The following is a 15,031-nucleotide window of genomic DNA, read 5'->3' as shown; positions in this document are numbered from 1 at the left end:
AGACTTCTTCTTCCGTCCTGATAAGAGTTTTCACAGATATGGTCATACCCTCCTCTTCCCACTAAACAGAGGGAGATACCTTTACAAATATAAATATTTGGTAAACAGAACTTTGTTAAGAATGGGCTTAGTGAGGACCCTGCCAGTCTGTCTATACCCAGAGTTAAATTCCTTTAGGCAGTTAGTGGGGGAGGTCAAATGTCCATCAGAGAAAATAAACAAGGTAAAGAGGCATACTTCAGGGTGGCCAAATTTTGATCTCCCACAGCCGCTCCGCCCCTTCCCTTAAGGTTCTTATGACTGGCCAAATAACTAAAAGACAGGTTAGCAGCAGAAAATAAAACAAAGTTTAATAACATGTATACATGGGAGAAACTCAGAAAGAGAACTGAGCAACTCGTCATTCTAAGCTGCTCACGTACGTATTTTTTAGCTAAAGGCATGGCAGGTGTTGGGGGATAGTGGTTTGGGATTTCAGAGAGGAAGAAGACAATTCACACAGAGATGGAAATGCAAATGTTTGTCTGACAACTCTTTTCAGGGCCACCTAGAGAATGTGGCTGGCGAAAGACAGAATTCTGATAAGATGGGCTTGTTGGTGCCTTTCCTTTTGTAACATCTATTTTACATTATATTACAGCCATCATATGGGAGTGGCTCCTTCCTGAAACAGGCCTTCTATGTCAAATTCTTCAGGCAGTTTGGGGGAGGTCAAATGTCTGTCAGAGAAAATAATCAAGGTAAAGAGACATATTGCAGGGTGCCCAATTTTGATCTCCCACAGTACAGTTAGGGGAATCTCTTTCTTCTCAGGTGCTGGTGTATCTTGCAACAGGGCCATGAGCTCAACTCCCCGACTTCTGGGGACTTGGATCTCTATTTTATCTTGTTCCCAGCTTATTGAGGTCCCTAACTTAGATAGCATGTCCCTCCCTAAAGGCGGAACACGGCATTCTGGTACACACAGAAAAGAATGCTTCAGTGTTTTGATCTTATTTCACAGGTCAAGGGCTCCAGAAATCTTTTGGTCTCTCCTTTTCCTGATACCTCTTTTATGTCACACTTTCCTTTAGAAAGGTTTCCCTTTCGGGCATTCAACACAGAGAATATGGCTCCAGCATTGAGCAAAAATTCAACACGCTCTCCTCCTACTGCCAAGGTCACCCGGGGCTCCTGGAGCCAGGTGGGGAGCCCCAGGGCCCCATCACATCTCATGTGTAGTCAAGCGGAGTTGGCATGACCCAGTCCTGCTCAATCGCCTCCCTCTCTGGGGACAGTTCCGACAGTCCTGCGGCCGATGCCCTTCCTGCCAGGAGTACGCGCACTGATCAGCCCCCAACTTTGTTGGCGGCCTTATGGTCCCTCAGTGGGGGCCGGGATCACTCACCCATAGTGTCTTCCTCCCTCGGGTTACCGTGAGCAGTTTGCAGGGCCAGAGCTAGCAAGGCGATTTCCTTTTCATCTTGTCTTCTTTTTCACCCTCAGTTACATTCCAGTTACTGAACACCCTAAAGGCATCCTCTACTAGCTGTGCAGAATTAGCCCAACTTTTGGGGTTTCCTACGATGTCTGGAGCACTTCTGAGACAGGGAAAGGCAGCACTAAACTGTCTCTGGAGCAGCAGGCAGTGCAGCAGCAGGAGGCAGCTGGCACCCAGCATCCAGGATTAACGTCTCCTGAGACTCACAAGTTCCAGGAACTCCATGCTCCATGGACATCCCCCTCCCCGTGCCTAGCCAATCAGCGGTCTGGTCACAACCTTGGCACCTGGTCTGCAGGAGATGGCTGCCTGGTCTGGAGACTGACCGCTCCCTAGCTATCAGCCTGACTCCCCATTCCAAACTGACCAATCCCCAGCTGTCCATTTCAACCACTATAAATCAGGACCCCAGACCCCCACTCGGGGCTGATTGGTGATGGGGTTCAGGGTAGGCCGCCCCAAAATGTGCCACTCTGGTATGTGGATTATTTCGAGCTGAAGACAATAAAGGTTCAGCGGACTTGGAAAGAAACTTTGACCTCCCCCGGCCCACTAACTGCCTAAAAGGATTTAAGATAGAAGTCTTGTCTCCAGGACAGGCCATCACCATAGATATAACTCTGGGTATGGATAGACTGGGAAGGTCCTTGCTAAAGCCCATTCTTATCAAAGCTCTGGAAACCAAGTAAAAGTAGAAGTTACCTTTTGTAAAAAACATCTACATTTGTAAGAGAAATCTCCATCTGTAAAGGTATCTCCCTCTCTGTACCGGGAAGAAGGGGGGATGACCTCATCTCTAGAAACTTATCAGGGCAGAAGGCGACTTGAATCTGCATAATAACCTTACTCTTGTTTACTGTGCTTTTCTGGTAATCTCCCATAGCTGACTCCCCCCACTCCCAACATCCTCCTTTCTCTTTAGCTGAATATGCTATTTAAGAGGAGAACCTCTGCCATTTTGTCAAGTTACCCGGTTTCCTGGGTCTCTCCCATGTATGCATGTTAGCTAGCTTTGTTTGATTTTCTCCTGCTATTTGGTCTCATATCAATTTAATTTGTAGCCCAGCCAGAAAGGACCCAGAGTGGGTAGCTTCTCTCTAATCAGGATGGCTTTTGCCTTTCAATAAACTTGCATAATCTCTCCTGACCCACTCTTGAATTCCTTCCTGAGCGAGGTCAAGAACCCACAGTGAGAGCTGGGTCTCACCCAGTACCCCAGTCCTACCCAGGTCCAGTATCACTTTCAGATATGAAACAGGTATCAAGAACCACTGTACTGGGCCGGCCCCGTGGCTTAGCGGTTAAGTGCACTCACTCTGCTGCTGGCAGCCCGGGTTCGGATCCTGGGCGCGCACCGACGCACCGCTTCTCCGGCCATGCTGAGGCCGCATCCCACATGCAGCAGCTAGAAGGATGTGCAGCTGTGGCATACGACAATCTACTGGGGCTTTGGGGGGAAAAATAAATAAATAAAATCTTTAAAAAAAAAAAAAAAAAAAAAAGAACCACTGTACTGCCCTGGACCTCAGGGTATATGGTCCGAGGCAGTCCTGTAGCCTCCGGGGAAAAAAAGGCAGAGGGTTTTTCCTCAGGGCTTTGTTGGACCTCTCCTAATTTAGAGCAGTTAATAGGTAGCTGGCCTACTATTTGCATGGCTTTCAAAAGCAGACCCCGAAAATACCTCAGCTTTCCTTGATCATCAGGGTCATTGAGATCCCACCCAGGGTCAGTCCCCAGCCCAGCTCTCCCAGTGGGCCTGTGAATTTCTGACCCAGGGACATATTTCTCTGGCTCCAGCCTGGTGTCCAGCCCGCAGCAAGGCAACTGGGTGCTGAGCCTCTTCTGCCACCACCACTCATGGCCCTTGGGAGCGCAGAGCCCCTGCACTGGGCGCCTGCCTGCCCTCAGGCTGCCCCTCCGGCCACCACAGTCACTGCCGCAGCTGGGGCTGCTGCTGCTGCTGTGACAGGGCAGGGGGCACCTGGCCGCCCACGCCGCATCCACACCGCCTTTCCCGCCACGCCCCCTACTCCTCCGCGCCTCCTTCCCCCCCAAGTCACCCTTCCCCTCCGTGCCTACCCCCCGACCCCCAACCCCCATCACCTTCCCCTCCGCGCCTCCTTCCCCCACCCCGGGTCACCTTCCCCTCCGCGTGTCCTTGCCCTCTGCACCATCTTCCCCTCCATGCCACGGCCGCTACTGATAAATCTGAGGACACGCCCATTTCAATCAAACCAACAAACTTACACACACACAAGATAAAATCTGACTCCTGCAGGACAAAAACAGAAGGTGAGAGATCCAACAATCCCCTGGATCTCTTCCCAACGAGGTTCCCTCATTTCCAATAACACACAAAATGCAAATGGAGAGACAGGGAATTCATGACTGACAACAGACTCACATACAAGACAAACACATACTCACACAAAGACCGAAGTCCAATGTGTTTCTCCACTCCAAGCGAGGGTAGCACCTAGGGCGGCGATGCTGGTGGGAAGGCAGGGAGTGGCAGGGGAAGTCCCCCAGGGAAAGATGCCCTGGCAGCTGCTAGGTACTGCCAACCGCTCGAACCCTCAACTGGGGCCGTCCAGCCACGGGCACAAGACTCCTGGCTGGCTCGCCAAAATTGATACCGAACCTCTTAATTTCAAGTTCGTGTGTCTGATTCGCAGCAAGCCAGAACGACACGTGGTTGCTTGGAGATGGAGGATGGCCCCACTCAAGTTGGCCAAGATGAGAACCCGGCAGCACAGGTTCACTCAAATCTGCCTTCACCAGAGCAAAAAGCAGGGGTGTTCTATAGAGCTAAGGGGCTTGGCAGGAGGAGCTTCGGAGAAACACAGGGGTCACTCCTGGTAAGCCCTGGACAACCTGCAACGGCTGCTGGGGACCAGTCATATGGTGATCATAACCTCCTGGGAGGCATTCTTTCTTCTGCAAAACAAACTCATAAATCCCCGAGACCCCAGTCATCCCTCAATTTAAAGAAGGAGGCAGAAAATTGACAAGTTTCATAACAAGGTCAAAGGCAAGCACGTTCTTACTGAATATCTAGGGTAATCTCAGGTACCTGGCTTCAAACGGAGGCAGCAGAGCTCGTGCTCTAGAACACCTTCCCCGGGAAGGGAAGGCGAGCAGGTTCTTACGCGACGTGGAGGGGCAGGGGTCTCCGTGTCATCACTCGGGGCGGGCCATCTGGGGCATGCGCAGAGCTTCTCTTCTTGCACACGGCACCTTTTGCGCACGTTTCCTTTTGCGCATGGCACCCCATCGGCATCTTAGACCTTCCTGGTTTGGACTGGTTCTGCCGTTTGGCCACCTGGCATTATCCTGCCTTGGTTCTTTTGAGCAAAGCACAACTTTAACACAAAGCATTAGACATGAAAATGTTTCAGGGACTTCCCTGGGTGACAGAGGGACCAGCTGGGCAGGTTAAGGAAGACGCTCTTTACAGAGGTGTGCACCCGAAAAAGGCATGCGCGAGGTTGTCTGCGCCCCAGGCGGGAAGGAGCCACGCTGCCCACCGCTGACCCCCTCCCGCTCCCACCTCTGGCTGCCTGCTGGCGCCTCCCCAGGAAGGAGAACGCAAGGGGCCAGGGGCAGCCTCCTGCTCTGAGCAGCGAATGGCAGGATAGGTCTGGAGGGAGAACAGAATGACCAGCCTTCAAATGCGTTTCTTTTAGAATGCTTGGATGACGGTGCATTTTGATATAGCTGTAGTTAAAAAACGAATAAATATCATACGTTTAGTGCACAATATTGATATTCTACGTTAAAATATTTACAATCCTGTCCACACTACAGAAAAAGGTAGTTAAACCCAAAATAATGTATCTTCAAGAAGCCAGAAGGAGGATTTAATTTCCTGTGAGGTAATTCTCCACGACAGGATAAGAGTAAACGGAGGAGCCGGCGGCGTGAGCAGCAGAGGTGTTGGCGAAGCCGTCCCTGCGCACGGAGATCCCCGAGGAGGGCGTCCCCCGGTGCAGGCGCAGCGCCGCGGTCTCCTTGCCATCTGGGCGGCCGCTTCACACAGCCTGGGACACATGCTGCCAGCACCGTCCTTCCCAGCTGTCGCAGAAAGCCTGAATCTGCAGTTTATCACAAAATGCCAGATCCGCTCAGCCTGTCCGTCAGTCTTGTGCTTGGAGGCTTGCCCGTTACTCGGCTGTCAGGAAACTACCCTTTAATGAACACGCATGCGTCTGGTCTGCACTATTACTGCGGTGCGTCACTTGGGCGACGGGCCCCAGACGCGGGGGCGTCCTTTGTCACCGCGGCGGGCCCTGCGCGGAGAGGCGGCGCCTGGGCATCCAGACGCGCGCGTCCCGACCTGCGGGAAATGCCCGCGCGCTGCGACGACGGTGGGGTCGCGTGGTCTCACCGCGCAGACATCGCCTGGGCACCACGGCGGCCCGCGCCTTGTCCGCGGGAGGCGCTGAGCAGGGGGCGCGCACCCCCGGGCGGGCCCTCCCAGCAGGGGAAGCCACGCGCGACCCTGGTGTCCGAGCACTGCGGTCCGCGGGCGGAGGGACGGCCGGAGAGGCCCCTCGGAGGAGCAGCGTCCACCTCCCCGGCTTCGAAGACACGGGATCCGATCGCGAAAGTCTCTCGTTTCGGGTCTCCCGTGCACTCACACCGACCGGGGACCAGAACCGACTGCACCGGTTGGGGGCACTCCCCCCAGGTTGGCCGTGACCGGCTCCGTCCACGCGGCTCCAGGACACGGCGCGGGGCGCAGGGCGGAGCCCCGAGATCAAACGTCCACGCACCCGCCGCTTCTCTGCGGCTGGCGTTCGAATCCGCCCACCGTCCTGGGGAGGATTCGGGCGGCCCCCTGGCCAGGGCAGCGCGGGGTCACGGCGCTCCCCGCCCCCGGCTGAGGGAGGGCCCCCGGCCCGCCCCGGCCCGCCTGCAGAAAGCGCTCGGCCGGGCCTGCGCTCCAGCTCCCCGTCCTGCCCCGCTGCGGAGGGGAGGGGCCGCGGCCCGGCCCCGGGGCACCGGGGCGGCAAGGGGGGCCACCCCCACCCCGCCGCCGGCACCGGGCCTGACCTTGACGTCCGGCCGCAGGGCGTCCTGGCCAACGGCTGCTTTGGGGTCGTTGGTTGTGCAGCAAGAGAGAGGACCGTCGGGACTTAAACATCAACCGTGTTTCTCGTATGGCAGCGACAGCCCTGCCGTTCACAACAGGCGCGCCAGACTGCAGGGCTGAAAGCTGCACAACACTCAGAAATTCAAGGCGGCCTCGGCAGGGAGCCTAGGCAGGACCTAGGGGGTTGTTCGCGGTGTTGTTAGGATCTCAGCCCTCCTGCTGACTTGCGCTCCAGTCCTCCTGCTGTCCAGGGGGCTCTGGAGACTGCATCTCTGACCACTGCAGTCCGCCTCCCGCCGTCTCAGGCCCCATCCCAAAGTAAGAACTTAGTGGGATTCCCGTCCATCCCTCTCACCCTCCTGCTCCTGTTTTTTCTTGCTTCTATGGGATCATAAACCCAACAGAACACTGTTATTTTTGCCGTAAGCTGGCAATAGGCTTAGAGAAAGACAGACGAGTAGACGGAGGTCGTCCCTCTCCATCTGTGTACAAAGGGAAGAGGACTGTGTATTTGCTGGCACGTGCGGCCCTTCTCTCACCCCTTCATACAAACCCAGCCTCCTGGCCCAGCTCCTTCGGCCTGACAAGCTTCTGCCCGCGTTGCTGTGGGGAGGGCGCCGGGAACGACCCCTCTCGGCTCCAAGTCCACGTGCTCACCGTCATCACTGAAGGACGGTTCTGTGGATAAAGATGCTGAGTCAACCTTTTAATTCTCTCGCACTTCAGAGACTTCGTTTCCTGGTCCCCTCGTCACCATCCTGAGAATTCCTTTCCTTGGTCCCCACTTTGCTACAGCTGCATCTACACTTTCTTCTCCTTGCGTTTCCACAGTTCAGCTCCGATGTGCCCAGGTGCGATTTTCTTTGAATCTGTCTTACTTGGGGTTCAATGAGCTTTATAGGTTGGTGGGTTACCTTTCATCAGTTTGGGAAAATTCTTGACCATTCATCTCTTCAAATAGTATTTTGTTCCCTTTGTCTCCCTCCTTGATTTCTGCGAGTTGAGTGACACATTCCTCAGACCTACTGACATACTGACATGGTCCCACAACTCACAGGTGTCTTTTCTTAAACTCATCTTTCTCATTGTGTTTCAGTTTAATTTATATTTTCCTGTCTTCAAGTTTATGGATTTTTTCCTCTGATGTTAAGCTCATCCAATTAATTCTTCATTTCTGATATATTTTTTACTTGTAGAATTTCCATTTGGCTTTTTTTTATAGTTCCCACTTATTTGCTGAAATTTCCCATCTGTTCATGCATATTGTCCATCTTTTCTACTAGATTCTCTACCATATTCATCATGGTTATTGGTTATGACACCAAAGGCACAGGCAACAAAAGAAAAAATAGACATATTGGACTTCATGAAAATTTAAAAATTTTGTGCATCAAAAGACACTATCAACAGAGTTAAGAAGGCAACCCACAGGATAGGAGAAAATATTTGCATATCATATGTCTGATAAGGGATTAATATCTAGAATATATAGAGCACTCCTAAAACTCAACAGCAACAAAACCAACAACCCGATTCAAATGGGCAAAGAACTTGAATAGACATTTCTCCAGACAAGATATATGAATGGTCAACAAGCACATGAAAAGATGCTCAGCATCACTAGTCATTAGGGAAATGCAAATCAAAACTACAATGAGATGCCACCTCACACTCATGAGGATGGCTATTCTCAAAAAAACAGAAAATAGTAAGTGCTGGTGAGGATGTGGGGAAATTGGAACCATGTGCACTATTAGTGGGAATGAAAAAAGGTGCAGCCACTGTGAAAGACAGTATGGTGGTTCTTCAAAAATATGAAAATAGCATTACCATATGATCCAGTAATTCCACTTCTGGGTGTAAACCCAAAATAATTCAAACCAGGGTCTTGAAGAGATATTTTCTCACCCATGTTCACTGCAACACTATTCACAATAGCCACAATGTGGAAGCAACCCAAGTGTCCATCTATGGATGAAGGATAAACAAAACGAGGTCCATCGTACAATGGAATATTATTCAGCCTTAAAAAAGAAGGAAATTCTGATACATGCTACAACATGGATGAACCTTAAAGACATTGTGTTCAGTGAAATAAGCCAATCACAAAAAGACAACTATTGTATGATTCCACTTATATGAGGTCCTTAGAATAGTCAAATCCATAGAGACAGAAAGTATAATGGTGGGTGCCAGGGGCTGGGGGGTGGGGCATGGGGAGTTGTTGTTTACTGGGGACAGAGTTTCAGTTTTACAAGATAAATGAGTTCTGGGGATGGATGGTGTGATGGCTGCTCAACAATGTGAATGTATTTAATACCACTGAACTGTACACATAAAAATGGTTAAGATAATAAATTTTATCATGTGTATTTTAACACAAAAAATTGGGGGGAAAAAAGGGCCAGAGGGAGGAGGAGGAGGGGGTGCAGACCCCGCTGTGGCCCGGCTCCTCAGCATACTAACGATCGTGCTAGTGACTGTGCCAGGCCACGTGCAGTTCCGCGGGGCCCTAACTAAAAGGTCCCCCAGTGTCTTCTCCCCCTGACTGTGGCGATTCCTCTACCTGCCACTCTGAGAAGTGAAAGCAGCCGTGGTCTCTTCTCTCCCAGGAAAGACGTGTAACTTTCTGGACTCTAGTTTATCTTCCATCCTTAGCTCTTTCATGAAGTTTAAACACACAAACAAAACGACGATGATGTTGCAGCAAATCCAGGAGCTCTTGAAGTCAGGGCTGGAGTGACAGTCCCACGTGGAGGCAGAAATCCCCTCCAGAAGTCGATGTCCATGCAAAAGGAGAGACCGTGGTAAAGTGGGCCACGCCTCTGGTCTCACCGCTGGTGCTGTGGTGTGATGGCTGGTGCCCCATCCAACACGTCCGAAGAATAATATTCTGATTGATTCTTTCAAATCATTTGGTTCTAATGATTTTTTTACTACACTAAAAATAAATTTATCATCATCTGCAGCTGAGAGTCCCTTTTACTCTCTAAGGAAAGTTATTCATTCTAGATTTTCCACAGTTCACACTGTCACCCTCTGAATTCTGATTATATTTTCATGCCAAATCATTGATGGACTCTGACAGGTTTGTTTATTTTATTCATGTAAGTTCATAGGCAGAATTTTAATTAGGAAATCCTGTTAGAGCACTACTAATAATTTTAAATTCTTTTGTAGAAAATACAGTGAAACAAAGAAGGAAAGAGTTGCGTGGACAAAACAGCCTCCAGGATTCTCCCTGTGGGGGTTTAAGCGCTCGTGTACGCAGGGCCAACATTTTAATACATGAAGCCCACAGCAGACCTGTGTCTTTTCCTTATGGGAGAATTGAGGCTGTGTGACACTGCTTCCCAACGTGGCCAGCACTTGCATCACCAAAAGGACATGCATCAGAGGCAGACCGTCCTTGGCGTCCATCTCAGCCACGTCTGTCCCCACTGGGCAAGGAGTCTGCAGGGCCAAGGGGCCATGCCCATGCCTGCACCTCCCTGTTGAGACCTTGCTCCACGGGCCTGCAGCCTCAGAGTCCCATTACCCAGGCTGGAGCCTGCTCCCAGGGCCCATGGGGGCTGACGCCAACCTGTCCTCCTGAAGTGGGACGGCACAGTGGGTGTGCACACCCATAAGCTCGAGGAGGCCAAGGGGCAGCTGTTAGGAGTGTGGATAGACTTGGACACGAGGCTGGAGTGTCCACATCCATGCACGTGAGGTTCCCCCAAAGAGCAGGAAGGAGCCAGGGTGGGGAGATGAAAAGTGAGCAGGCCCGGGGCCAGGAGGGGCTCTCTCTGTGCTGCTAGGTTCCTGCCTAGAACACCAAGAGTTCCAGAATTCTCCACTTGACCTGGCCTGTCTAGTCCTTATGAAGGGATATATATTAAGGTAGGATAGAACATTCTTAGCAGTGTGTTGACTTGATTATAGTGTTAAATATCTAGGCCTGTGATACATGGACCTCTCTGTGCCCTGGCCCAAGCTCCACAAATGTGAGGGACCAGGATGGCCATGGACAGCTGTCCCAGACACACAGAGACACCTGGTCAGATGGACGAGACTCCTGATCGTAGACACCAGCAGACACCCTGATGACCTCTCTGCTCCCAGCAAAGGACGAAAGACGCCTTCTCTAAACCAACTGATCTGGGAGTCCCCCGTGTTTCCAGTGGGAACTACTATCCCAGAATTTAGTATTGGTCGCAATCACAGGTTTTGGTTTTAGACTTCGTAACAGTGTAGTCAACCAGAGCTTCATCTCAAGGGAGCAGCATTGTCCCTGGGAACGTCTGGCTTTAGCAGGACAGAGGACTTGAGAGGCTGGCCCCTCATCAGATGCAGTGGGCGGCGTCCTGCGCAGGGAGCTCCACCCCAGTGAGTGGACAAGGGCAGCAACTGCCTGTCCTCGCTCACCAGGTTTGGTTTCTCCATTTGCAAAACTGCCAGAACACGCAAGGGCTGCACGAGGACACGAAGAGGGCAGCTGCTGGCCTAAGGCAGAGAGAACGGGCCTTGGAGTAAATGATTTTTCCAATTTAGATGTACTGAGCGCCTGCTATAGGCCAGATCCTGGGGCTACAGAAACAGACTTCTCTGCGGGAAACAGAAGCTGGATTATGCGCAGTGGACAAAGTGGACCAGGCAGGTACAGTGTGGAAGCACAGGAGGGCAGGCTCGAGGCTGGGCCCTGGATGATGATGTGCAGAACACGCCTGCCAGGGGCGCTGCTGCCTCGGGCACGGGGAGGACATGAGGAATCACGACAGTGCTGAGACTGCCACCTCCTAGACCCTGCCCAGTCTGTCTGGGCTTCAGGGCTGGGACCTGCCAACCCACCCTGCAAACACCGCTCGACATGCACCAAGCTGGGACCGGAACAACAACACCGAAACCCACGTTTCCCCAAGACCTTGCTGGAGGCCGCTGGAGAGGCCTCTGCCACATCCACCCACCACATCTTGTGCTGTGCTGTGTCATGCTGGGGTCAAGAGCCTGGACGAGAGCCAGATGGTCTGGGTTTGAATCCCAGCCTGCCGCTCGCTCTCCGTGTGACCTTGGACAGGTCACTTGGCCTTCTGGGACCCAGTACCCTCATCTGTAGAATAGGGACGATGACAGTCCTTACCTCACAGGTTGCAGTGACTATTAAATGAGAGGATAAAGACACAGCTTCTGGAAGAGCGACTGACACTCCGTGTACCTGCCGCTATGTTCCGTCATCTTCAGTTCAACATGTAATGGGCAGAAGCGAATCCACATCCTGGACCCGGCTGCACTGGGGTCTGGGAGAGGCAGCTTCCCCTCTCCAGCCACCACAGTTGGAAGGCTCACTAGGTGGAGGTGTGAGTGGGCGCCACGTGCCCCTTGGCTACCTCTGTGTGTGGGACACCACTGGACCTCAACACAGCCCAGGTCCCCGTGTTGCTTGCAGCCTTGAGGAGACAGAGCAGGGCCAGCTACACAAACTGTGGGGCCCAGTGCAAAATGAGAATGTAGACCCCTTGTTCAGAAAAAGGGGAAATGCCACTGAAGGCACTAAAATCTAAAGCTTCTCCTTTCTCCCATAGTCTCTCTCTCGACTCATCTCGGTATTTTTTTATTCACCTTTAATGTCATTCTAAGAAAGAGCAGAAATTCTCAGCACGAATTTTACTGTCATCTTTAGATTGTGTGATGTCAGTTTTACATGCAAACGTAAGAACTTTAACTCACGTGCAGAATGGCTGAAACCACACAATTTGTGTGTCATAGCTCATCCGTGCCTGCGCATTTCCCTCTTCTCAGAACAGGGGCAGGCTGCACAAACTGATGCAGCAGTCACACCTCCTGTCTGCTCTGAGCACATCCCACCAACAATGGGACAAGGAAGCTCTGAAAGGAGGGGCCCCGGGGTGCCCATCTCTCTCGTCGTCTGGCCTTGTTTCCGGCATCAGCGGTCAGCTGACACGGAGCAGCAGCAGGAACAGGACAGCGATGGCAGGCTCTCTTGCCCGTTGGTGTCTCTTTGAGCTCCGGTGCCACCCTTCTGTGCCGGAAGCATGTTCTAGGTGGAACAGAAGGCACCACGTCTCTGGGGCTCAAGGCCCCTGCTCCTCAGTCCCTGACGTCACACGCTCCCTGTACTCACTCTGAGTCTTGCTGAGCTCCCACGCCCGCTGGGGCCCCGGAATTCTATGCTGACGGGGCATCGTGAACACTGCATGGAAATGGCAGGATGGAATACTGCTTGTGTGTCGAGCACCTGTGTCTGCACATTTCTGTAACTAAACTGGAAAACGTTAAATCTCCCTTCCTGCCCCGTTCACTCCCTCCTCTCCTCCTGCGACTTGATTACGTGTTCATCGGATGCTTTGGCACTGCAGCCATCCTCGTGGCACCACAGAGCCTGGGAGCTGGGTCAGCGGGGAGCCTGTGAGCAAGTGAGAGCCAGCTCTGTGCGATGTTTCCTCTGGCACCAGACACATGAGCCAGAGCTTCAGCATGGGCGTGTGAGGAGAGTGGCCAGCACCGCAGGCATCAGAGCGCCTGAGCCGGCACCCCCTCAGGGTGTGAGGAACAAGTGAGGGGCCAAGGAGCTGGGGGAGGGGGTGGCTCAGGATCCACACTGACCTGGCCGGAACTGGAGAAATGCAGGCATGGCCACGCTAAGCGGAACCGAGAGGGAAGGGACACAGATGTGGCACAGTCCCTGGACATCAGCTTGCACACAGACCGGCAAGTGCCGAGGACACAGAGGCTGGGGCAAAAGTTCACTCAAGAAATCTAGGCCTCAATTTGGCAATGGAGTCTTAGACACGACACCAAAGCTCAAGAAACAAAAGAAAAACTAGAAAAGTGGGACGTCATCAAAATTAAAAACTTTTGTGCATCTGAGGACATTATCAAGAAAGTGAAAACACCAGCTAGAGTCTGATAAGGATCTAGTGTCTAGAATATAAAAGAACTCTTACAACTCAAAGACAGAAAGACAAACCACCCCGTTAAGAAATGCACAAAGCACTTGAACAGACATTTCTCCAAAGAAGATACACAGATGGCCAATAAGCACAGGAAAAGATGCTCAACGTCACTAATGAAGGCATCAGGACATGCCACTCTAAAACAGGCCGCTTTGGCACGTTATTTTGGGCTAAAGGCACTTGAAGAACAGCAGATGCAAGAGGGGCTCTGAACTCCCCTTCGCTTCCTGAAAGCAGGAGACGAAAGCCCGTGTGGAAGACACGCTGCCTGGCCCCGGAGGAAGGAATTGCTCACGAGAGGCAGGGAGGGGAGGCCGAGCGAGTTCTGTGCACACAGACCTTGTTAAAATTGCTCTCACCTGGGGCCGGCCCCGTGGCACAGTGGCTGGGTTCTCGCGCTCCACTTCGGTGGCCGGGGTTCAGTTTCAGATCCTGGGTGTAGACCTACACACCACTCATCAAGCCATACTGTGGCGGCGTCCCAGATACAAAAAAATAGAGGAAGATCAGCAGAGATGTTAGCTCAAGGCCAATCTTCCTCACCAAAAATAAATAAATAAATAAAATTGCTCTCATCTCCCTTAGTCTCCCCAGATATTTTAGTTTCTTTTCCACGATTGCTGCTCTTTGCTCAACCCACTTTATAAACACTTAGGCCTTGTCACTTCTTCAGGTCTTCATTTTCCTGTGAGGACTCCCATGTACATGGAAACTTCTATTAAATAAAACTTGGATGCTTTTCTCCTGTTAATCTGTCTCATTTCAGTCCCAGCCAGAAACCCTGAGAGAGTAAGGGAAAAATTTCACCTCTCCTATGTTGGTTACTAGGGAAATGCAAATCAAAACCACAGTGAGATGCCACTGCACACCCACTAGCGTGGCCATCATCCAGAAATGGAGAATCACAAGCATTGGTGAGGTGTGGAGAAGTGGGAGCCCCCCCCCCACCTTGCTGGTGGGAACGAAACATGGGGCAGCTGCTGTGGAAGACAGTATGGAGGCTCCTCAAAAAGTTAAACACAGGGGCCAGCCTGGTGGCGCAAGCGGTTGAGTGCACGCGCTCCACTGCGGTGGCCCGGGGTTGGCCGGTTTGGATCCCGGGCGTGCACCGACGTACTGCTTGGCAAGCCATGCTGTGGCGGCGTCCCACATAAAGTGGAGGAAGATGGGCATGGATGTTAGCCCAGGGCAAGTCTTCCTCAGCAAAAAAAGAGGAGGATTGGCAGATGTTAGCTCAGGGCTGATCTTCCTCACACACACAAAAACAGTTAAACACAGAATTACCATGTGATCCAGCAATTCTACTCCTAGGTGTATACCCGAAAGAACTGAAAACAGGTTCAAACCAAAATCTTACACAAATGCTCACAGCAGCCTTATTAACAGTAGCCACAGGTGGAAACACCACCAACCGGCATCAGCTGATGAACGGGTAACAAGAGAGCGTTACCGAAATATTATTCAGCCAAAAGAGGAATGAAGTACAGTCACGTGCCACATAGC

At 52.0% G+C, this 15,031-nt stretch overlaps 1 long non-coding RNA gene across 4 annotated transcripts in view; it reads right to left on the bottom strand.

The window, feature by feature from the left end:
- LOC147916375 (uncharacterized) overlaps nucleotides 1–15,031 on the bottom strand; it is a 46,339-nt gene that overhangs the window by 20,876 nt on the left and 10,432 nt on the right. For 3 of the 4 annotated variants that reach the window (XR_015553038.1, XR_015553040.1, XR_015553039.1), the window contains exons 2-3: nucleotides 3,908–13,996; nucleotides 2,796–2,927 (exon numbers count right to left, since the gene is read on the bottom strand). This is a non-coding gene — a long non-coding RNA (uncharacterized LOC147916375). The remainder of the gene's footprint in view (nucleotides 1–2,795; nucleotides 2,928–3,907; nucleotides 13,997–15,031) is intronic. The other variant, XR_015553041.1, reaches the window with a different exon arrangement.

This window comes from Ceratotherium simum, chromosome 8, assembly GCF_057802395.1.
Source record: "Ceratotherium simum simum isolate JZ-2026a chromosome 8, ASM5780239v1, whole genome shotgun sequence".
NCBI classification, from domain to species: Eukaryota; Metazoa; Chordata; class Mammalia; order Perissodactyla; family Rhinocerotidae; genus Ceratotherium; species Ceratotherium simum.
Note: the sequence above shows the minus strand (reverse complement) of the source record. Positions and strands in the feature narration are given on the sequence as shown.